Here is a 22,902-nt window from a genome sequence, read left to right as displayed (position 1 = left end):
ACCTGGTGGTGAAAGTGAAGAAGCCCCATTGATACTACGCAAAGTGATTGTCACTGTCAAGATCAAGTGTAGCATTGTTCAGCTGCACAGCCACCCTCAGCCCACTAGAATGCAGTTACCATGTGGTGCTGAATTCTCACTTTTATTACAGAACGCCGCTGATCTTCATTTATACTCTGCAAAGATGAAATATAAGCACAATGCGAGGTGATCAGTCTTGGATCTGTGGTATCCTGCTTCCTCTGAATGTTCTGGGGTTTAGTAAGGAGTTAAATTTGGTTTCCCAGACCCACCTCTCTCTTATTCCGTCAATTGTCCTCGGATGAGACAGTGCTGCATCAATAGCTCAGTCTAGGTCTGACTCATTCCAGCTGACCAGCCCAGTGCAGGCACTGAGATTGCAAAACTACCAATGTCCGCTTCCTGTTTAAGCAACTGTGCCTCGTATTGGATCCTGAGAGAACCAGGTAGAGCGGGGGTCGATCGGATTGATCCTTATGGCTCATATAGAGACATGGACATCACTGGGGATTTCTTTGAATGGACCTGACTAGCCAACGATTTATTAGAATTCTAAGACTTGGGGTCTTAGTAAAGCAGACTAGTTTCTTCATGTATCACTGCCACTTCACAAAATTGAGAGAAAGCTACATTAGGGTGTAGTTTTGTACTTCACAGTTTGGTTCCACGGGTAATCAATCAATCATTCCTTCACTTAACTTGTTACTAATCCCTTGTCTATATTCTCTTAGCATTAATAAAAATGATCCTTGTGTAGCAACCTCCAAATATTGGTCCAGACAGAGGCACTGTTCGGGGATAGTGGTTTTAATTGATCGATTGAGATACAGTGCAGAATGTGCCCTTCCAGCCCTTTGACCCGTGCTGCCCAGCCACCCCTCCAGTTTAACCCTCGCCTAATCACAGGACAATTTACGATGATCAATTAACCTACCCAGTACGCCTTTGGACTGTGGGAGGAAACCAGAGCACCTGGAGGAAACCCACACGTCCAAGGGAGGACATACAGAGACTCCTTATGGATGATGTCGGGATTGAACTCTGAACTCCGACCCCTGCGATCTGTAATAGCACTGCGCTGACTACCAGAGTATTGAAGTAACAGGTGGGTTGCCGCTCGACGTTTGTTCACTACACTCCGACGTGTTAGGATAATAGGCTAAAGACTGGGGTGACCACATCGCACCAAGGGACGATGGTGGATTGGTCACGTTGTGCTAATGCAGCACAAATCGTGAGCTTGGTGGAATACTGGGTTGGGGCGGCTCTGCTAAAGGAACTCAGCGTTAACCAGAACAACCAGCCGAGCCTCTTTCTAAACTCTGCCTTCGTCACTCTTTCCTACATGTACGATGAAGGCCGGACCCTCACCATGCACCGCCACCCCCCCTCCCCCACCAACCCGGCTCCAAGGTTATTCTTAACATTGGCTCTAGGCAGATGAGATAAAGGCTTGTGCTCACGTGTGCTGAGAATAATAATTAACCCTAAAGTATAGTGGGTGCCGACACCCCCCCAGTCTATTACATTCCACCTTGCCTCTGTAAATATCTCTGAACATGCAACGTGTTGCTGTGTGTGTTTATACAGTGTTCCTGCTGAATAGCAGGGTCATGTGATATGATGATGTAAAAGTTTGTACAATTTTACTTTTTATTTATTTAATGTAATAACAGGTTCTCCCAGACCAATTAGCCTGTGACATGCAATTACACCCACGCGGTGGCCAGTTAACCTCCTGAACCTTTCCGTTTTCCTCTCTCGGTCTTCGGAATGTGGGAGGAAACCGGAGCACCGGGAGGAAACCCACACAGTCACAGGGAGGAGGTACAAACTCGGCGGGAGTTGTACGCGGGTCGCTGGCATCCAGCCTGTGAAATTTGCGGGCCCCTGTCGTAACCTGGGGAGGCCCGGCTGACTCTGGGTTCATTCACAAGGACATCACCATCTCCTGTGGTGAGACTGCCCTTCACCAAACACTCCTTATGTACCTTGTACTTCCACAAGGTCAAAGGCCGAGGCCCCGGGACCATTTAACCATTTTCTTTCTGTTTCCTGTCACTGGCTACATGGCTGTGTCATTTGTCCAGGAACTTTGCACTCTCCTGGCCATTCCATCTGACATTCCCGCTGGACCTCCAGATGTGCTCACATCTGCCTTTCAATCCGCGGTGTGTTTGGAATAACACATAACCTGGCGGTGTTGTGAGGCCGCTGGTCTGTCAACAAGGTGCAGCAAGTGGCTTCGTCCTCTGCTGCGAATGTTTGGCAACAACTTAATTATTATAAGTTTAACTTAACAGCGCGTTTCCTGTTTCATTATTTTCCCTTCCTGGAGCACCTCGTGACGTCAGCGCTCACCTGGTCCAGGTGGATCTGCCGGGACGGGGCAAGAGAGTCCGAGAGCGACAGGGCAGAACGGGATCGACCGAGTGGGCAGGGACCCGCTTGCAACCCGGAGCAGAGCGCGGGTGGCGGGTCGCGGGAGCCGACCTCGGCGGGGCCTCGCCTCCCAGGAGCGTGTGTTATGGTAAGGACCCGGAAACCGAGGCCCGGCCGCCGATCCTGGGAAGTTCTGTTGAAACTTTTCTTTAACTCCCCGGGGAATGTTGGCAAAGGCTGGGGTGAGAGAAGGAAGGGGGACGAGAGGGCTTTAAGTGAGCCTGAAGGGAGGGGAGAATGGGGCAGGCGAAGCAGGAAAATAGTGAACAAGGAAGGGGACAGAGAAGGTTGGGAGAAGCCTGTGACAAGGTCCACATGAGAGAGTTTTACATTTCTGTAGCGTGCTGAGTTTTTTTTTGCTGCAAGTGAAGCAAGTTGAGATTTTATTAAATGTTGTGGTGTGGGGAACGTGGCAAGCGGGACGGGGTTAGAGGGTAGAGTGACCGCGGGCACGCAAGGGTTGTCTGGAGAATTGGCACCAGGTCCGTGGCCCCGGCTGTTTGCGGGCAAGGTGTTAGTCATGGTGCTTTCCCGAATGTTTCTCCGGCTCCTCGAGCGGTCTTGGGGACGGCGAGGCTGCCACACACTCTGAGGAGATCCGTGAAGCGTTTTCTCTGATCCGCAAACGTTCGTGGCGAGTTCGAGAATCAGGTTTATTATCACCGACATATGTCGTGAAGTTTGTCGTTTTGCGACAGTGCAATGCATACTAATTTAAAAATTACTGCAGCTTACAATAAAAGTATGGCAAGTGGGGGGTGGTGTTCTTGATTCCATTCGGAAATCTGATGGTGGAGGGGAAGAAGCTGTTCCTAAAGCATTGAGGCTCCTGTACCTCCTCCCTGATGGTAGTAATGAGAGGAGAACATGTCCAGGTTGGTGAGAGTCCTTGATGTTGGATTCTGCCTTCCTGAGGCATCATCTTTTGAGAATGTCCCCACGGGTGGGGAGGCTAGTGCCCGTGATGGCTGAGTTTACAACTTTCTGCGGTGTTTTCCGATCCTGTGCGCTGGAGCCTCTGGACCAGCCATTCAGAATGCTCTCTGTGTATAGACCTTTGCTAGGGTCTTTGGAGACACACCAGGTGTCCTCAAACTCCTAATGCAGGGTTGCTGCAAGCGTGCCTTCTTTGTAATTGGGCCCAGGGTAGAGCCTCGGAGATGCTGACACCCAGGGAATTTGTATTTGTTCTTCTTTTCCACCACTGTCACTTAGACCTTGTCACGGGCTTCTCCCTCCTCACTCTTCCATCCCCTGCCATTCCTTCTCTTTGCCCTCAACCCTCTTCTGCTCCCTTCCTCGTTCACCCCTGATGAATACTGGAGCGTGTCCTCCCTCAGAGTGGAAAGCTGGCTCTGTGATATTGCCAGTGTCTCCTATGTTGAGAAACGAGCTACTTGAGTCATCTGCCTTGTGTTGGAGTTGATGTGTTGTCCAAAGCTCTCTCTGTCTCTAATCCTTCCAGCACAGCTTTTCATTGTGTAAATTTAACTTCCCTTTAAAGGTGCCCCTGCTGTTTTCCCCCAACTGCTCTTTATTACAGTGGTTTATTTATTAAAGTAATTATTCGTTTAAAGCAAGGATGTTATGTTGAGGCCTCACTTGGAGTATTGTGAGCAGTTTTGGGCCCCTTATCTAACAAAGGATGTGCCGACGCTGGAGAGGGTTCAAAGAAGGTTTGTGAAAATGATTCTGGGGTTGAATGGCTTGTCGTATGAGGAGCGTTTGATGGCTCTGGGTCCGTATTCACTGGAATTCAGAAGAATGAGGGGTGACCTCGTGGAAATTTATTGAATGTTGAAAGACCTTGGGAGGTAATGTGGAGAGGATGTTTCCTGTGGTGGGGGAGTCTAAGACCAGAGGACACAGATAGAGTGGATGTGGAGAGGATGTTTCCTGTGGTGGGGGAGTCTAAGACCAGAGGACACAGATAGAGTGGATGTGGAGAGGATGTTTCCTGTGGTGGGGGAGTCTAAGACCAGTGGACACAGAATAGAGGGGCATTCTTTTAGAACGGAGATGAAGAGGAATTTCTTTAGCCAGAGAGTGATGAATCTGTGGAATTTGTTGCAGCGGGCGGCTGTGGAGGTCAAGTCATTGGGCATATTAAAGACAGAGGTTAATGATTAGTCTGGTCATGAAGGGATTTGGCAAGGAGGCAGGAGACTGGGGCTGAGAGGGAAATGGATCAGCCGTGATGAAATGGGCCAAATGGCCTAATTCTGCTCCTATATCTTATAGTCTTGTTTAGAGATACAGCACGGAACGTCTAGCAACCCAGCTATCTAACCCTAGCCTAATCACACAACAGCTTACAATGACCAATTAACCTACCAGCTGGTACGTCTTTGGTGTGTGGGAGGAAACCCACGAGGTCACGGGGAGAACGTGCAAACCCCTTACAGGCAGTCGTGAGAATTGATCTCTGAACTCCAGTGCCCCAGCACTAGCTGCTGTGCTACCTGGCACCCAGATAGGTACATCTCTGGATAAAGAAGTTTCTCCATACATGCGTCGTAAATACAAAACGATGACCGACTTCCTGTAGATGCAAGCATCTGTGCCATCCGCAGGAGCCCGTTCGTTATCAGAAATCCCTCGATCTTCATCGCGGGTCGGAAGGGCTCGTTCCCCGTGTCCTATCGTGCTCTGCTTTGGGTTCACTCACCTCCGCGCGGAACTGAGGCCGTAGCTCTTGGTCCAGCCGCGGCGATGACTGGCTTTCGGGCGGCAAACGCACTTCTGTGACCCTTTTGTTCTAAATGTTATTTGCTCAGTTTGAATTGTTTGCACGATTGGTTCTGTGATTTTGCACATTGGGTGTTTGACAGGTTTGTTTTTAAATGGGTTTCTTTGCTTTGTGGCTGCCTGTAAGGAGACGAATTGCAAGGTTGTGTATAGTTTGGTAATAAATGTACTTTGAACTTTGGACACTAGTCGATCTTCCCTGATAGGCATTGCCTCTGTTCGATTGCTATTGTAGAGCAGCTTTTTGGTGTGAAGGAGCTACTTGTGTGGCAGGGCACGATGCCTCATCATTCGTTCACGGCTGGGCGTTTTCAGCTGCTAAGTTAGACTCCCTCAGCAGCCCTTGCATCATCTGGGATGTGACGCCATCGTCTTCGCGCCCTTTCCTTTCCTACCATGTTGGTTCCTTCTGTAATCTTTGATTTTTTTTAAAGCCCAACTCAGTGAGAATATTTGACTAATTGGACGGGTTTGAGACCACCTGTGAAAGAATTTTACCGATGTGTCAGTGCTTTTTGTGGCTGCGTTTTCCTGAATGGCGGAAACGTTTTTAAATTTCATTACATCATTCCGTATGGGAGTGGGGGGTGGAGCAGTCAGATGGCAAAGACTACAGAGGGAAAAAGCTGAGGTGTAGTGGCCGCTAATCAAAAGTGCTTTGGTAATGAGGATGTGAAAAATGTAAGAGATTCTTGGTAAAAAAAAATTTAGAATCACACTACAATACAGGTACATCTGACCCATCGAGTCTGTACCAGGTCTTTCAAAGACCAGTCCAGTTAACTCTTTCCCTTGTCCTGTGGTTATTTATCTATTTCCTTTCACAAAGTTACTGTTAAACCACTTCCTGTGAGGCACTGCACTCTAAATTCTCTCTGCTTCTTGTATTTTTCTCCGATTTCTTTGTCAGTTGTCTTGAAGCTATACTCCAATTACCACATGTAACCTCCTGCAGGCCAGTTCCCTTTACTTACCCTGGGTTAACCCTTCATGCTGTCAAACAGCTCCTGGATTTCTTGGTTGTGAGGAGAGCAACGTGCCGATTGACAGCTGTGTGATTCATCATTGGAATAATTCCAGCAGATTCCTATGTTATCTTCTCTGAATCTGTACCTCTTCTTAAAGTGGGATGTCCAAATTTAGACATCAGCTGGTCATTTCCCTCTTCACTCCTTCCTCATCTCACTCCCCCCACACTTTGTTCCTTGATGGTCCCTGCATTGTTGTATAATTATTTAAGTTTTCACTCACAACCAAGCTAAACTGGAACTTGATTTGTGACGGTGATGCAAAGAGGCTTCAAGTGATGCCAGCAAACTGACTGAGCGAGCAACAACGTCTCCGATAGAATACGTGCAGAAAATTGCAGGGTTATCTAGTGGGGGAAAACATGGAACTGCTGAGGACTTTTAAATGGTGAGAGAATGGGGAATGCCTGTTCCAAAGGACCTGGCATCATTGTACAGAAGAATCTGTTGGCTGTTCTGCAGGAGTAGCTTATCTGGCCTCTTGTTGCTTTCCTTAATCTTTTATCTACTTTCTGCACCACACCTGTGTCTCAGAATAGCTAAATGTCAGCTGGTCTCATTCTGGAGTACAAGGAACTCAAAATGGCCAGAGGAACTCGATGGTTCGGGCAGCAGAGTAATAGATAGACTACTCTTCAGGTATGTTGGCGTGTGGCCTAGTGGATAAGGCATCGGTCTAGTAACCTGAAGGTCGCTGGTTCGAGCCTCAGCTGAGGCAGCGTGTTGAGCAAGGCACTTAACAACACATTGCTCTGCGACGACACCGGTGGGCAACATCGGTGGCGTGGAGAGGGGAGACCTGCAGCTTGGGCAACTGCCGGTCTCCCATACAACACTGCCCAGGGCGCAAATCCATGGTCTCACGAGACTAACGGATGCCTGAAAAGAACTCTTCAGGCTGAGACCCTGAATTACGACTCTACACCAGACTTGAAGTAGGGTCTTGACCTGAAATATTGGCTTTCCATTTATCTCCTCATGCTGCCTGACCTGCTAAGTTTATCCAGAGGTCTTCAGTGTCTCCAGCTTCCACAGCGCCCCCGTGTGGAGAACATCAAAGATTCAGCACCCCCTGCATGTTATAAACACACCCGTGGTCAGCATGCTGTCTGCTGAACTTGTGCAGCGTGCATTTTGAAGCGTGTTTCATTTATGGTGATATTTTAGTTTATGTGCTCTGTGTGTTTTCTGCTTTGCGGCCCAGAGGAACGTTGTTTCGTTTGGTTGTATAAGTGATGACAATAAACTTGAAACACAAGAGTTTCTTCGGATGTTGCAAATTCAGAGCAACGCACACGAAATACTGGAGGAACTCGGCAGGTCAGGCAGCATCTCCAGAGGGGAATAAACAGTCGATGTTTCAGGCCGAGTCCCTTCTTCAGGACTGGAAAGGAAGGGGTAGGAAGCCAGAATGAGGAGCGGGAGGGGAAGGAATATAATCTGGCATGCAATGGGTCAAGCCTACGTGTGCCAGCTCGGACTCCTTCCCCATCCCACCTTCTCAGTCTGGCTTCTGCCCACTTCCTTTCCAGTCCTGATGAAAGGTCTCGACCAGAAACTGTTTATTCATTTCCATAAGTGCTTCCTGACCTGCTGAGTTCCTCCAGCATTTTTGAGTACGTCCTTTCTTGCCTCTGGTATTGTTTTGAGGCATCAACCTGCCCCCACCGTACAGCGAAAGGAGTTTTCAATGGCCAGAACAGCAGACGGTCATGTAATTTGTATATCAGATCAGAGCGCTGTAGGCTTGGTAGCTGTCATGGTAGCCCAGTGGTTAGCGTGAGGCTGTTGCAAGTCGGGACATTCTGGAGGTGGGAGTTCAATTCTGGTGCCGTCTGTAAGGAGTCCCAGTACGTCCTCCCCGTGGAATGTATGGGTTTCCTCCGGGTGCTCTGGTTTCCGCCCACAGTCCAAGGACATACCGGACAGGTTAAATGGTCATGTAAGCTGTCCTGTGAGTAGGCTAGGGTGAAGTTAGGGATTGTCGGGGGTTGCTGGAGCCACAGCTCAAAGGGAATGAAGGGCATTTTCCATGCTGTCTCCAAATAAAAATATAAAAAGACAGTCCTTAGCCAATTAGTTTTATGCTGTGCGATGCTAAAGAACAACAGAGACCGTGGGACAGTACAACATTCTTCCTGTATGCATAAAACTTGTGTTCCGAGGCACGACTGCGTAAGCACGTGGACGTCATCCAGTTAGAACTGTGAGAAGAGTTTAAAAGGAGACAGCTTTACAGAGCGGGCGCAGGGGTAGGAGGACTTTGGTTCAATGAGGCTTCGGTGATAATGGCTCGAGGTGAGGTAGGTTGCCTGTGTAGAATACAGACAGGAAGTATGTGTGTGAGGCCAGTGTTCTGTGCTCGGTGTCAGATGTGGGAAGTCCTGGAGACTCCCAGCCTCCCGGATGGCCACATCTGCGCCAGGTGCGTCGAGCTGCAGCTCCTTAGGGACCGTGTTAGGGAACTGGAGATGCAGCTCGATGACCTTCGTCTGGTCAGGGAGAGTGAGGAGGTGATAGAGAGGAGCTGTAGGCAGGTAGTCACTCCAGGGCCTGGAGAGACAAATAATGGGTAACAGGAGAGGGAAGGGCAGGAGTCAGAGGCTAGACAGTACCCCTGAGGCTTTCCCCCTGAACAATAAGTACTCCTGTTTGAGTACTGTTAGGGGGAGACGGCCTACCTGGGGGAGGCAACAGTGACCGTGCCTCTGGCACAGAGTCTGGCCCTGTGGTTCAGAGGGTAGGGAAGGGAAGAGGATGGCAACGGTGATAAGGGACTCTATAGTTAGGGGATCAGACAGGCGATTCTGTGGATGCAGGAAAAAAACATGGATGGTAGTTTGCCTCCCAGGTGCCAGGGTCCAGGATGTTTCTGATCGCATCCAAGATATCCTGCGGTGGGAGGGAGAACAGCCGGAGGTCGTGGTACATATTGGTACCGATGACATAGGTAGGAAAAGGGAGGAGGTCCTGAAAACAGACTACAGGGAGTTAGGGAAGAAGGTAGTAATCTCGGGATTACTGCCGGTGCTACATGACAGTGAGAATAGGAATAGGATGAGGTGGAGGATAAATGTGTGGCTGAGGTATTGGAGCAGGGGGCAGGGATTCAGATTTCTGGATCATTGGGACCTCTTTTGGGGCAGGTGTGACCTGTACAAAAAGGACACGTAGCACTTGAATCCCAGGGGGACCAATATCCTGGCGGGGATGTTTGATAAAGCTATTGGGGAGAGTTTAAACTAGGATTGCTGGTGGTGGGAACCAAACTGAAGAGACTGGGGAAGAGGCGGTTGGCTCACAAATAGAGAAAGCTTACATAAGAACATAAGGAATAGGAGCAGGAGTAGGCCAATCGGCCCCTCAAGCCTGCTCCGCCATTCAACAAGATCATGTCTGATCCAATCTTAACTCTAGTTTTCACCGAATCCCACAAGGCAACAGTGCCAACCAACAGGGCACCATGCCGCCCATTTTATTTTATTATTCATCCCGCCCAAACCCATGTGATCACCCGGGGGGGGGGGGGGGGGGAACGAGTTGCCAATTGAGGAGAAAAAATCTGGAAAATTCCTCTCCGACCCATCCAGGCTATCGAAAACTGGTCCAGCAGATCACATGGCTGATCTAAACCTAGCCTCATGTCCACTTACCTGCTCGCTCACCGTATCCCCTAATGCCATTTTTATCCAGGAAAATGTCTTTCTCCGTTTTGAATTTATTGAGTGTAGTAGCTTCCACAACTCTCTGGGGCAGTAAATTCCACAGCCCCACTATCCTCTGAGTAAAGAAATTTCTCTGCATCTCAGTCCTGGAACGGCATCCCCTTATTTTAAGATTATGCCCCCTAGTCCTAGTTTCACCCATCATTGGGAACATTCTCCCCGCATCCACCCAATCAAGCCCCTTCACAATCTTATATGTTTCAATAAGATCGCCTCTCATTCTTCGGAACTCCAATGAGTAGAGTCCCAATCTACTCAACCTCTCATCATACATCAACCCACCCATTCCCGGAATTAACCCAGTGAACCTTCTCTGCACTGCCTCGAGAGTCAGTATGTCCTTTCTTAAATCTGGACACCAGAACTGCACGCAGTACTCCAGGTGTGGTCTCACCAATACCCGGTACAACTGCAGTAAGACCTCCCTGTTCTTATACTCCATCCCCCTAGCAATAAAAGCCAGCATTCCATTGGCCTTCTTGACCACCTGCTGCACTTGCATACTAACTTTTTGTGTTTCCAGCACCAGGACCCCCAGATCCCTTTGCACAGAAGCACTTTCCAGTTTCTCTCCATTTAGATAATAACTTGCTCTATTATTTTTCCTGCCAAAGTGCACGCCCTCACACTTGTCAGTATTATATTTCATCTGCCAAATGTCTGCCCAATCACTCAGCCTATCTATGTCCCCCTGCAGGGTTTCAATGTCCTCCGCACTCATTACACTCCCTCCCATCTTTGTGTCATCAGCAAACTTCGATACGTTGCACTTAGTCCCTTTCTCCAAATCATTAATATAGATTGTAAAGAGTTGGGGTCCCAACACCGACCCCTGCGGAACACCACTAGTCACCAACTACCAGTCTGAGAATAAACCATTTATCCCAACTCTCTGTTTTCTGTTAGAAAGCCAATCCTCCACCCATGCCAGAATATTATCCCCAATCCCATGATTTTTTACTTTAAGTAATAATCTTTGGTGTGGCACCTTGTCAAATGCCTTTTGGAAGTCCAAATACACCACATCCACTGGTTCCCCTTTATCTACCCTATATGTTATGTCCTCAAAGAACTCAACAAATTTGTCAAACATGACTTCCCTTTTGTAAAGCCATGCTGACTTTGTCCTATTAAGCTATGTTTATCCAAATGCCCTGTTACTGTTTCCTTAATTATCGATTCCAACATTTTGCCAACCACAGATGTTAGGCTAACTGGCCTATAATTCCCAGCCTTCTGTCTATTGCCCTTTTTAAATAAAGGAGTTACATTAGCATTTTTCCAATCTGCCGGGACCATTGCCGAGTCCAGCGAGTTTTGAAAAATTATCACTAATGCATCCACAATCCCGACCGCCACTTCCCTTAAGACCCTAGGATGCAAGCCATCCAGTCCAGGGGATTTATCCACCTTCAGTCCCATTAATTTATCAAGTACCATTTCCTTGGTGATTTGAATCGTAGTTAGCTTCTCTCCCCCTAGAGCCCCCTGTTTATCCAGTGTTGGGATATTTTGAGTGTCCTCTACTGTAAAAACTGATACAAAATATTTGTTCAGCGTTTCCGCCATCTCCATGTCCCCTACCATTAATTTCCTGGTCTCATCTTCTAGGGGACCAACATTTACTTTAGCCACCCTTTTTCTTTTTATGTAACTATAAAAACTCTTACTATCTGCTTTTATACTGTTATCTGCTTGGAGACAGTGTGTGAGGGAGGATATGATAGAGAAGGAATGCACTCAGACTGATGGTTTGAGATGTGTCTATTTTAATGCAAGGAGTATTACGAACAAAGAGGATGAGCTTAGAGTGTGGATCAGTACTTGGAGATATGATATTGTGGCCATTACAGAGACTTGGATGGCTCAGGGGCAAGAATGGTTACTTTGAGTGCCAGGCTTTAGGTGTTTCAGAAAGGACAGGGAGGGGGGCAAAAGAGGTGGGGACGTGGCACTGCTGATCAGAGATAGTGTCACGGCTGCTGAAAAGGTGGACGTCAAACCAACTAAACATTCCTACAATTTCTGCCGACAGCACAAAATTGTTGGAACAACCTCTTTCTTTTGAGGAAATTGTTGAGGCTGTGCGCTCATTACGTTTGAGGAAAGCTCCGGGCCCAGGTGGATTTTCTGGAGAGTTTTACAAGATCTTTTCCTCACTGCTCATACCTCATTTATGTTCAGTTTATTCGCATTCATTCAAGTCGGGCAGACTCCCTCAATCTTTTTATGAGGCCTCCATTTCGCTAATCCTTAAAAAGAATAAGGATCCAACTGAATGTTCTTCTTATAGACCAATTTCGTTACTTAATGTTGATACTAAGTTTTGCCCCATAGGATTGAAAATATTTTACCATCTGTCATTTCCAATAACCAAACTGGTTTATCAAAAATCGATATTCTCACTTTAATATTCGTCTGTTATTAAATGTTATTTATTCTCCGTCTAACATGATATCGGAGCGTGTGGTATTCCTGGATGCTGAGGAAGCTTTCGACAGAGTTGAATGGAATTATTTATTTAAAACTTCTGAAAAATTCAGTTTTGGACTTGTTTTCACTAATTCTCATAATTCCTAGCCATTTAAGCTTCAGCGTGGCACTAGACAAGGCTGTCGGTTGAACCCTTTGTTTTTTGATCTGGCCTGAGAACCTTTAGCCATCGCCTGTCAAGAATCTAATGCTGTCACCGGTATTTTAAGGAGATGCGCTATTCACAAAGTCTCGCTGTACGCTGATGATCGGCTGCTATTTATTTCTAATGTTGGGACTTCATTACTTTGAATAATTTGATGCCAACAAATTCTAACCTTCCTTTCAAAATTGTAAGAAACCAATTTACCTACTTAGGTGTAACAATCACTAAAAATTATGTGTCTATTTAAAGAAAATTTTCTTACCCTATTGAATCACGTAAAAAGGATATGATCAAATTGGTCACCTCTTTCATTATCGTTGATTGGCTGAATTAACTCTATCAAAATGAATATATTACCTAAATTTATATATCTTTTACAGGCATTGCCTGATTTTATTCCTAAATCTTTTTTTGATTCTCTTGACTCTAATATATCTTATATATGGAAGAATAAGTGTTCTAGATTAAATAAAATTCATCTTCAGAAAAATAAAAAGAATGGAGGATTAGCCTCATCAAACTTTAGATTTTATTATTGGGCAGGTAATATAAGAGATCTTACATTTTGGTTATATTACATTAATTGTGAGGATTGCCCGATGTGGGTTTTTTTAGAAGCTAACTCTGTTAATAAATTTTCTATTATTTCTCTTCTTGGATCCTCACTTCCTTTGTCTCTGAGTAAATTAACTGATAATCTGGTAGTTAAACACACTATGAGAATTTGGATACAATTCAGAAAATACTTTGGCTTATTGAGATTTACTCTATGAAGTCCCATTTTTTCTAATTATTTTTTTAAACCCTCTATGATTGATGTGGCTTTTAAAGAATGGGATAGATTAGGTATTAAATACTTTCAGGACTTGTTTGTAGGGGGAAGTCTCTTTTCGTTTGAATGACTATCAACTAAACATAGTTTACCCAAAACTAATTTTTTCGATACCTACAAATGGGAGATTTTTTATGGTCTCAAATAAGTACATTTCCTAAAGGTCCTAATAAGAACCTGCTAGATGTAATTTTTAATTTGAAACCTTTTTATAATGGATCTATATCTAATATTTACAATATGCTGTTGGGAATGAGAAGTGTTCCTTTAGATAAAATTTTAAATCTTTGGGAACAAGATTTACAGACTTCAATTTCTGAGGAAACTTGGAATCATATTTTTTAATTGGTTAACACTTCACCATTATATGCCCGCCACTCCCTCCTACAATTTAAAGTGGTCCATAGGGCCCATGTGACCAAGGATAAGGCGAGGGAGGGGATTGCTGAGCCTCTGGTGATGATCTTTGCATCATCAGTGGGGACGAGAGAGGTTCTGTAGGATTGGAGGGTTGCTGATGTTGTTCCCTTATTCAAGAAAGGGAGTAGAGATAGCCCAGGAAATTATAGACCAGTGAGTCTTACCTCAGTGGTTGGTAAGTTGATGGTGAAGATCCTGAGAGGCAGGATTTATGAACATTTGGAGAGGCATAATATGATTAGGAGTAGTCAGCATGGCTTTGTAAAGGGAAGGTGGTGCCTTGTGAGCCTGATTGGATTTTTTGAGGATGTGACTAAACACATTGATGAAGGAAGAGCAGTAGATGTAGTGTATATGGATTTCAGCAAGGCATTTGACAAGGTACTCCATGCAAGGCTTATTGAGAAAGTAAGGAGGCATGGGATCTAAGGGGATATTGCTTTGTGGATCCAGAACTGGCTTGCCCACAGAAGGCAAAGAGTGGTTGTAGACGGGTCATATTCTGCATGGAGGTTGGTGACCAGTGGTGTGCCTCAGGGATCTGTTCTGGGACCCTTACTCTTCGTGATTTTTATAAATGACCTGGATGAGGAAGTGGAGGGCTGGGTTAGTAAGTTTGCTGATGACACAAAGGTTGGAGGTGTTGTGGATAGTGTGAAGGGCTGTCAGAGGTTACAGCGGGACATCGATAGGATGCAAAACTGGGCTGAGAAGCGGCAGGTGGAGTTCAACCCAGATAAGTGTGAGGTGGTTCATTTTGGTAGGTCAAATATGATGGCAGAATATAGTATTAATGGTAAGACTCTTGGCAGTGTGGAGGATCAGAGGGATTTTGTGGTTCGAGTCCATAGGACACTCAAAGCTGCTACGCAGGTTGACTGTGTGGTTAAGAAGGCATACGGTGCATTGGCCGTCATCAATCATGGAATTGAATTTAGGAGCCGAGAGATAATGTTGCAGCTATATAGGACCCTGGTCAGACCCCACTTGGAGTACTGTGCTCAGTTCTGGTTGCCTCACTACAGGAAGGATGTGGAAGCCATAGAAATGGTGCAGAGGAGATTTACAAGGATGTTGCCTGGATTGGGGAGCATGCCTTATGAGAATAGGTTGAGTGAGCTCGGCCTTTTCTCCTTGGAGTGACGGAGGATAAGAGGTAACCTGATAGATTTGTATAAGATGATGAGAGGCATTGATCGTGTGGATAGTCAGAGGCTTTTCCCTAGGGCTGAAATGGCTACCACGAGAGGACACAGTTTTAAGGTGCTTGGAAGTAGGTACAGAGGAGATGTTAAGGGTAAGTTTTTTATGCAGAGAGTGGTGAGTGTGTGGAATGGGCTGCCGGCGATGGTGGTGGAGGCAGAAACGATGGAGTCTTTTAAGAGTTTCCTGGATAGGTACATGGAGCTTAGAAAAATAGAGGGCTATGGGTAACCCAAGGTAATTTCTAAAGTAAGGACATGTTCAGCACAGCTTTGTGGGCCGAAGGGCCTGCATTGTGCTGTAGGTTTTCGATGTTTCTGTGTTCCAGAAATAGCTATATATCTGTTTACAACAGTGGCTGGAGTGGTTAGCAGTAAGGCTGATCAATACCTCCACTCACTAACCCACCCCTTCACACTCCCTACGTATTCTATACATATCCACCCACTAACCCACCCCTCCACACTCCCTACGTATTCTATACATATCCACTCGCTAACCCACCCCTCCACACTCCCTATGTATTCTATACATATCCACCCACTAAACCACCCCTCCACACTCCCTACATATTATATACATATCCACTCACTAACCCACCCCTCCACACTCCCTACATATTATATACATATCCACTCACTAACCCACCCCTCCACAGCCCCCACCACCACTACTTTATCTCATCATTTCCTGTCAGAGTCACCTTATGTGCAGTACCTCACATCTCTTTATGAACATACAATCAATCTAAGCTATTTTACATATGGTATATTTATTGTGATTTTTAACATAATTGCGTCTTTATCTTGCTGTGCTTTTGTGCTGCATCAGATCCAGAGTAACAATTATTTTGTTCTCCTTTTTACTTGTCTATATGAAATAACATTAAATAAATCTTGAATCTTGGATGAACATCCAGGAACGTTCTGTCCCACAAAAATCAGGACAAATTCTGGGCCCAAAACATCAACTATTTATTCACTTCCATCAATGCTGCCTGGCCTCCTGAGTTCCTGCAATATTTTGTGCATGCGTGCGTGTGTGTGTGTTGCTTTGGATTTCCAGCATCTGAAGACTTCCTCGCGTTTACAAATTCCATGAAGCTAACTACATCAGGAGAGTGTTACTAACAAGGTTGTCAATCGTAAGGAACGGGCCCCTCAAGTCTGCTCTACCATTGTCCTTCTCAACCCCCTTCTGTTGTTTCTCCCTGCAGCCTTTGGCACCCTTTCCAGTGGAGAACCTAACAATCTGCTTTTTAAATATCAAGTGGTCAGTGATGAGCTCATGAAGCTCAGATTGGGTCTTGCCAAAACCATTCGCTCTGGACCTTTACCCAAATGAGTGCAAACAGAAGTGGATCGAGAGAAGACTTTGACCACAAGGTAACATTCCAGGTAAAGGCAAAGGATTTCTGGTAAAACATTGGAAAATGACAGAAGTGCTGTCCGTGACTGTAGTCGTACATCACATAGTGGACACGGTTGCTGCTCTGAAGGTCAATTTCTCAGCTCCAGGACATTGTCTTCCTCGGGTCAGTGTCTCCAGCCCAGTCACCATCAGTAGTTCCCTCTATGATTCTTCATTTCAGGGGTTAAACTCTATTCAAGCCAGGCAGGATATTCTCTGATGATTGATTCACCTTCTGCTTTCCAGAAAGTGTTGTGACAATCTGCAAGGCACAAGTCAAGACTGTGATGGAATACTTTCCACTTGTCTGGATTTGTGCAATTCCAAAAATAACCATATAACAATTACAGCATGGAAACAGGCCATTTTGGCCCTTCTAGTCCGTGCCAAACGCTTAATCTCACCTAGTCCCACTGACCCGCACTCAGCCCATAACCCTCCATTCCTTTCCTGTCCATATACCTATCCAATTTTACTTTAAGTGACAATACCAAACCTGCCTCTACCACTTCTACTGGAAGCTCGTTCCACACAGCTACCACTCTCTGAGTAAAGAAATTCCCCCTCGTGTTACCCTTAAACTTTTGCCCCCTAACTTTCAACTCATGTCCTCTTGTTTGAATCTCCCCTACTCTCAATGGAAAAAGCCTACCCACGTCAACTCTATCTATCCCCCTCATAATTTTAAATACCTCTATCAAGTCCCCCCTCAACCTTCTATGCTTCAAAGAATAAAGATCTAACTTGTTCAACCTTTCCCTGTAACTTAGGTGCTGAAACCCAAATAACATTCTAGTAAATCTTCTCTGTACTCTCTCTATTTTGTTGATATCTTTCCTATAATTCGGTGCCTGGAACTGTACACAATACTCCAAATTCAGCCTTACCAATGCCTTGTACAATTTTAACATTACATCCCAACTCCTATACTCAATGCTCTGATTTATAAAGGCCAGCATACCAAAAGCTTTCTTCACCACCCTGTCCACATGAGATTCCACCTTCAGGGAACTATATATATAAAATACTTGGGAAACTTCTCAAAATCCAGCCTGTTGAAATGGCAACCTGTCTCCCCCTATAATTCAGGCACTGGCTGCACTGTGCAATGTCTACAGTTTTCACGGGGACTAGTTCCAAAACCTTTACTCTCTAGAAGGGCAAGGACAGCACACACAAGGTTTATATCTCCACCGTCCTGATCTGCAAATACATTGTTGTTCTTTCATCACAGGATTAATCTCCTGCAACTTCTCAGGGGCAACCAGAGTTGGGCATTGACCAGCCGCGTCCCTATGGTACGGATAAAAACAAAGATATTGGGTGGCAAATCATTGGCACAAGTGGTACTGCAGATGCTGGAAATCTAGAGCAATACGCACGATGTGCCGGAGGAGCTCAGCAGGTTGGGCCACATCTATGGATGGGAATGAACGGTTGACGTTTCAGGCGAGACCCTTCATCAGGACTGTGTGGTAGTTTATCACGTACATTTCAAAGGACAGCACGTGTGTTCATCCTCTTTGATATTACATCAGCAGTTAAATTATAAATTCCTAGGATAGAGAACCAGGTGTGGGCCATTTGACCCTTTGTGCTTGCTATAACATTCAACAAGGTTGTGGATGATATTCTGATTTTTCTGCACTAACCTAGTATTCTATGGCGATCTTAAAAAGTTATATATCAATGTATCTATGCCTTGAATCTTATTTATACCTTGTTGAAACCTGCTGAATATTGAAAGGCCTGGATGTTTCCTATAGTGGGGAGTCTAGGACCAGAAGGCACAACCTCTGTATAGAGGGGCTTCCATTTAGAAAAAGAGACAAAGAGGAAATTCTTCAGCCAGATGGCGGTGAGTCTGAGGAATTCATTGCCACAGACGCTGCGGAGGCCAAGTCACTGGGTATGTTTAAGCTGGAGGTGGATGGATTCTTGGCTAATCAGGGTGTCAAAGGTTACAGGGAGAAGGCAGGAGAATGGGGTTGAGAGGGGCAATAAATCAGCCATGGTGGAATGGTGGAGCAGGCTCAATGGGCCAGTGGCCTAATTCTGCTCCTATATCTTACAGTGCTGTGGTTTCTGTATGTAATCCTGTAATGATGAGCTGTTTAGCATTGATTTCATTCGTGCTTTCCTTTCTGGAAGGACATCCTTAGCACTGAATGATTGCACCAGTCAACGCCAACCTTTGTCACTCATTCAGCCTCTCACCATTTCCTCGGTGCAGGCCACTCTCCCAATGGGACTTCCCTTCATGTTGGCATGTACCTGTGCACACGCGTACACACCGGGCCTGCATTTTCATGTTGGCGTGTACCTGCGCACACGCGTACACACCGGGCCTGCGCGCACACACTGGGCGATGTCACCATTTTGTGTAGGAATAAAATTTCCCAAAACAATCATGGTCATTGAAGGACCATGATCACCCTTGTGATACGACATGGGACGTAATGATGATGATTTACCAGCACCTGATCTATAGCTGTTTCAGATGTACCAATTATTATATTATATTCCTCTCTATCTGTGACCTCACTGGGTGCTGCAAATGTTTGTTCTCCTCCAGTACTTTTCTCCCCCTATGAATCCCCAATTTTCTGTGTTCCACCGTCAGTGGCTCTGCTTTCAATGGCTAGCGACAGCAGGATCGGTGCTGGGCCTGTTGTTTCTCTTCTGTATCAATGATTTTGCTGATATTGTGGATCAGCAGTTTTCTGGATGACACCAAGATTCGGGGTGTAGTGCACAGTGAGGAAGGCTGTTGTGACTTTCAGCGGATTCTGGACCAGCTGGAAAAATAGGCTGAGAAATGGCAGATGGATTTTAATGCAGACAAGTGTGAGGTGTTGCACTTTGGGGGACCAACCAGGGTAGGTCTGACACAGTGAACGGTGGGGCACGTGTGGTAGAACAAAGGGATCTGGGAATAGAGGTCCACAGTTCCTTGAAAATAGCGTGACTAGGGTCTTCGTAAATCAGAGAGCTAAGTACAGGAGATGGGTTGTTATGGTGAAGTTGTACACGACTCTGGTGAGGCCAAGTTTAGAATATTGTGTACAGTTCTGGTTAACTACCTGCAAGAAAGATACCAATAAGATTGAGAGAGTACAGAGAAGATTTGCAAGGATGTTGCCGGGACTTGCAGACCGGAGTTACAGAGAAGGGGTGAATAAGTTAAGACTTTATTTCCTGGAGCGTAGGGGAATGAGAGATTTGATAGAGGAATACAACGTTATGAGGGGTATAGTTAGGGTAAATGCAAGCAGGTTTTTTTCACTGAGTTGAATGAGACTGGAGTTGGATGTCATAGGTTATGAGTGAAATATTTAAGGGGAACCTGAGCGTGTTGCGAGTCTGGGACGAGCTGCTAGCGGGAGAAGGTGGATGTGAGTTCCATTGCAATATAAAAGGCTATGAAAGGCTGCCCTCCAGGTGCAGTTTGCTGAGACTAGACAGAATAATAGTTTGGCACAGCCTAAATGAGCTGAAGGGCCAATTGCTGTATAAACATCTCCCCCTCCCTAAAATAATCCAATAGATTATCCATTCACCAGAATTTTTGGTCAATCTTTGATTAACAATTTTGCCTGAATATCACCTCTGCAGATTCTTTCACGAATTTCGGTACGTCGTTGTTTTAGATTCGCTCTTGATTTCCCAGTAAGTGGGGTAAGCTATTGCATGTTTAAATGATCTCCTTTTGTGCTGTCAATTTTTTATCATGGTGAAACAGCAGATGAACAATGGACTCAATCGCCTGGGGCCTTATTAGAGCTTAGAATAGACTTTGTATAGCTCATTAATCTTCTCAGACTGGTTTGGTGGCAGGCACCGCTGGCAGTACTGAAGGTGCTCAGCTCAGTGTGCTCACTAGCCTGCCTGCTTTAGATACACGCACTGCCCTCTTCACCATAGCCCTGCCAAATGGGGCGTTCCGAATCCGTCCTTCAGAATGTGCTCCCAGCTCTCCCGTCGGCAGTTCAGTTCCGATCTGAATAGCTTCTCTGTGGAGGCATCTCTCTTCTCACTTTCCTTCGTGTTCTTCTGCCATGTACTTGTCACCTCTGGTAACTGACTCACGAAGTACAGGACACGGTTTCTCCCATGTGCTTTGTCAAAAGATGCAATAGCTCTAGTAGATTTCCCCTTCGCCTTCTGAGAAGAATAAACCTTGCCACTCTAACCTCTCCACGTGCCTGTAGATCACACTATGAATTAATTACCCGTTACGCCGCTGGGAAGGTCCTTGGTCACATGGAGGAATCTTCATTGCTGTTTCTGTAACGCTTTTCTTTTGACCAGTCAGGCTTGTTACCCCTGAGCCGATCTCCTGAACCAGGAGGTCCAGTGGACCACTCTTAGTCTGGCCTTTACCCTTTGACCTGTCTGGCATGGGTGACCCTACCGAGAGCCACATAAAGCCCCGATTCCAGCCAACATGGCTCTCTGGGTCATTGAGGCAAGCAAGCCTCCAAACCCTACGAAAGGTCCTCTTGAGGGAAGATCACACTATTAAACCTGTAACTCTTTAAGAACTCAACCGAGTTTTAGTGTTTGAAGTTCAAAGTAAATTTATTATCAAAGTATGCATAGTCTTCCTTGAGATTCGTTTTCTTGCGTGCAATCACAGTAAAACAGAATCAGTGAAAAACTAGACACAAATAACAACCGACAAATAACAAATGTGTAAAAGAAGACAAAGTGAGCAAATAAATTAGTAAATAAATAATACTGAGGACACGAGCTGTAGTGCAGAGAGACTGAAGTCCCCAGTTAAGGCCAAACAAAAGACCTGTACAGTTTAGCGCAACTTCCTTGTTTCTCTATTCAACAATCTTTCAACTTGCTCTACCACTTTAAAAGACTTGTGACTTTGAGAAAGTGAGGTAGCAACAGATCTTGTTCAGTGACTTTGTGTCTGCTAAATGGGACAATGAAACCTGTTTTAAGCACCCTCTGAGTATCACTGACAGCAGTTCTGGGAAACACACTAAATCCTGTCACAAAAGCCAAGCAAGTAGATGATAAACACAGGAGATTCTGGAAATCTTGAGCCAGACAGACACACACACACACTTTCTCTCCCCCCCCCCCCCCCGATCAGGCAGCATCTGTAGAGGGGAATAAATGGCCAACGTTTTGGGCCAACACCCTTCATCAGGGCTGGAAAGGAAGGGGGCAGAAACCAGAATAAGAAGGTGGGGCGGGGGGGGGGGGGGGGTTATGCGCTGGCTGGTGATAGGTGAGACCAGACCAGGGGGGAAGGTGGGGGAATAAAATAAGAAGCTGGGAGGTGATAGATGGAGGAGGAGAATAGTTGACCATTGAGGAAAGGGAAGGAATAGGGACACCAGAGGGAGGTAGACAATAGATTAAAGGTGAGAGATGGCAAAAAGAACACAGAGGGAATGAAGAAAATGAGTCCACAGAGAAGATGGCTACGATCTGAACTGGGCTAGCAAAGGGAATGCTGGAAGCAGATTCCACAGGGTGCTTCAGAACATTAACGGAATAAGAGGCATCGATACAGTGGACAGCCAGCACCCTTCTCTCCGAGCGGAAAGGGCATAATTCTAGGTGATTGGAGGAAAGTTTGGTTGGGAGGGGGGATGTCAGAGGTGGTTCTTACACAGAGTGTTGGGTGATTGAATGCCCGGCAGGTGTGGTGGTAAAGGCAGACACATTAGAGACATTTAAATGACCCTAAGGTATAAAGATGAAAGAATAACACTTCAGAGGGAAGTGTTAGATTGATCTTGGAGTAGGCAAAAAGGGTGGCACAAAACTGTGGGCCAAATAGCCTGTATTGTGCTGGTATGATTATGTTCTATGTTCAAAGTCTCCATTCCCATTTTCCCTAGACCATCGGGCCTCTAAGTTCAAAGTAAATTTTATTATCAGAATCAGGTTTATTATCACCGGCGTGTGACGTGAAATTTGCTAACTTAGCAGCAGCAGTTCAATGCAATACATAATCTAGCAGAGAGAGAGAAAAAAAATACAATAAAATAATAATAAATAAACAAGTAAATCAATTACAGTAACACACACAAAATGCTGGTGAACACAGCAGGCCAGGCAGCATCTATAGGAAGAAGAACTGTCGACATTTCGGGCCAAGAAGTCCTGATGGAAGGGTCTCGGCCTGAAATGTCGACGGTGCTTCTCCCTGTAGATGCTGCCTGGCCTGCTGTGTTCCACCAGCATTTTGTGTGTGTTGTTTGAATTTCCAGCATCTGCAGATTTCCTCGTGTTTGCTAAATCAATTACAATATACATTTATTGAATAGATCTTTAAAAATGTGCAAAAACAGGAATACTGTATATTTTTTTAAAAAGTGAGTAGTGTCCAAAGTTTCAAAGTCCATTTAGGAATCGGATGGCAGAGGGGAAGAGGCTGTTCCTGAATTGCTGAGTGTGTGCCTT

At 45.6% G+C, this 22,902-nt stretch overlaps 1 protein-coding gene across 2 annotated transcripts in view; it reads left to right on the top strand.

Annotated features, from left to right (window-relative positions):
- Positions 1-2,241: 2,241 nt before the first annotated feature.
- The window catches only part of LOC140719795 (keratinocyte differentiation factor 1-like), a 31,526-nt gene continuing 10,865 nt past the window's right edge, over positions 2,242-22,902 (top strand). Inside the window, exon 1 of one of the 2 annotated variants that reach the window (XM_073034669.1) lies at positions 2,242-2,551. The gene's annotated coding sequence lies outside the window, so the exon portion shown is untranslated. Of the gene's footprint in view, positions 2,552-16,366; positions 16,455-22,902 lie in introns of those variants that run through there. The other variant, XM_073034670.1, reaches the window with a different exon arrangement.

This window comes from Hemitrygon akajei, chromosome 32 (assembly GCF_048418815.1).
Source record: "Hemitrygon akajei chromosome 32, sHemAka1.3, whole genome shotgun sequence".
Lineage (NCBI taxonomy): Eukaryota > Metazoa > Chordata > Chondrichthyes > Myliobatiformes > Dasyatidae > Hemitrygon > Hemitrygon akajei.
The sequence above is the reverse complement of the archived record's forward strand: the minus strand, read 5'-3'. Positions and strand labels throughout refer to the sequence as shown.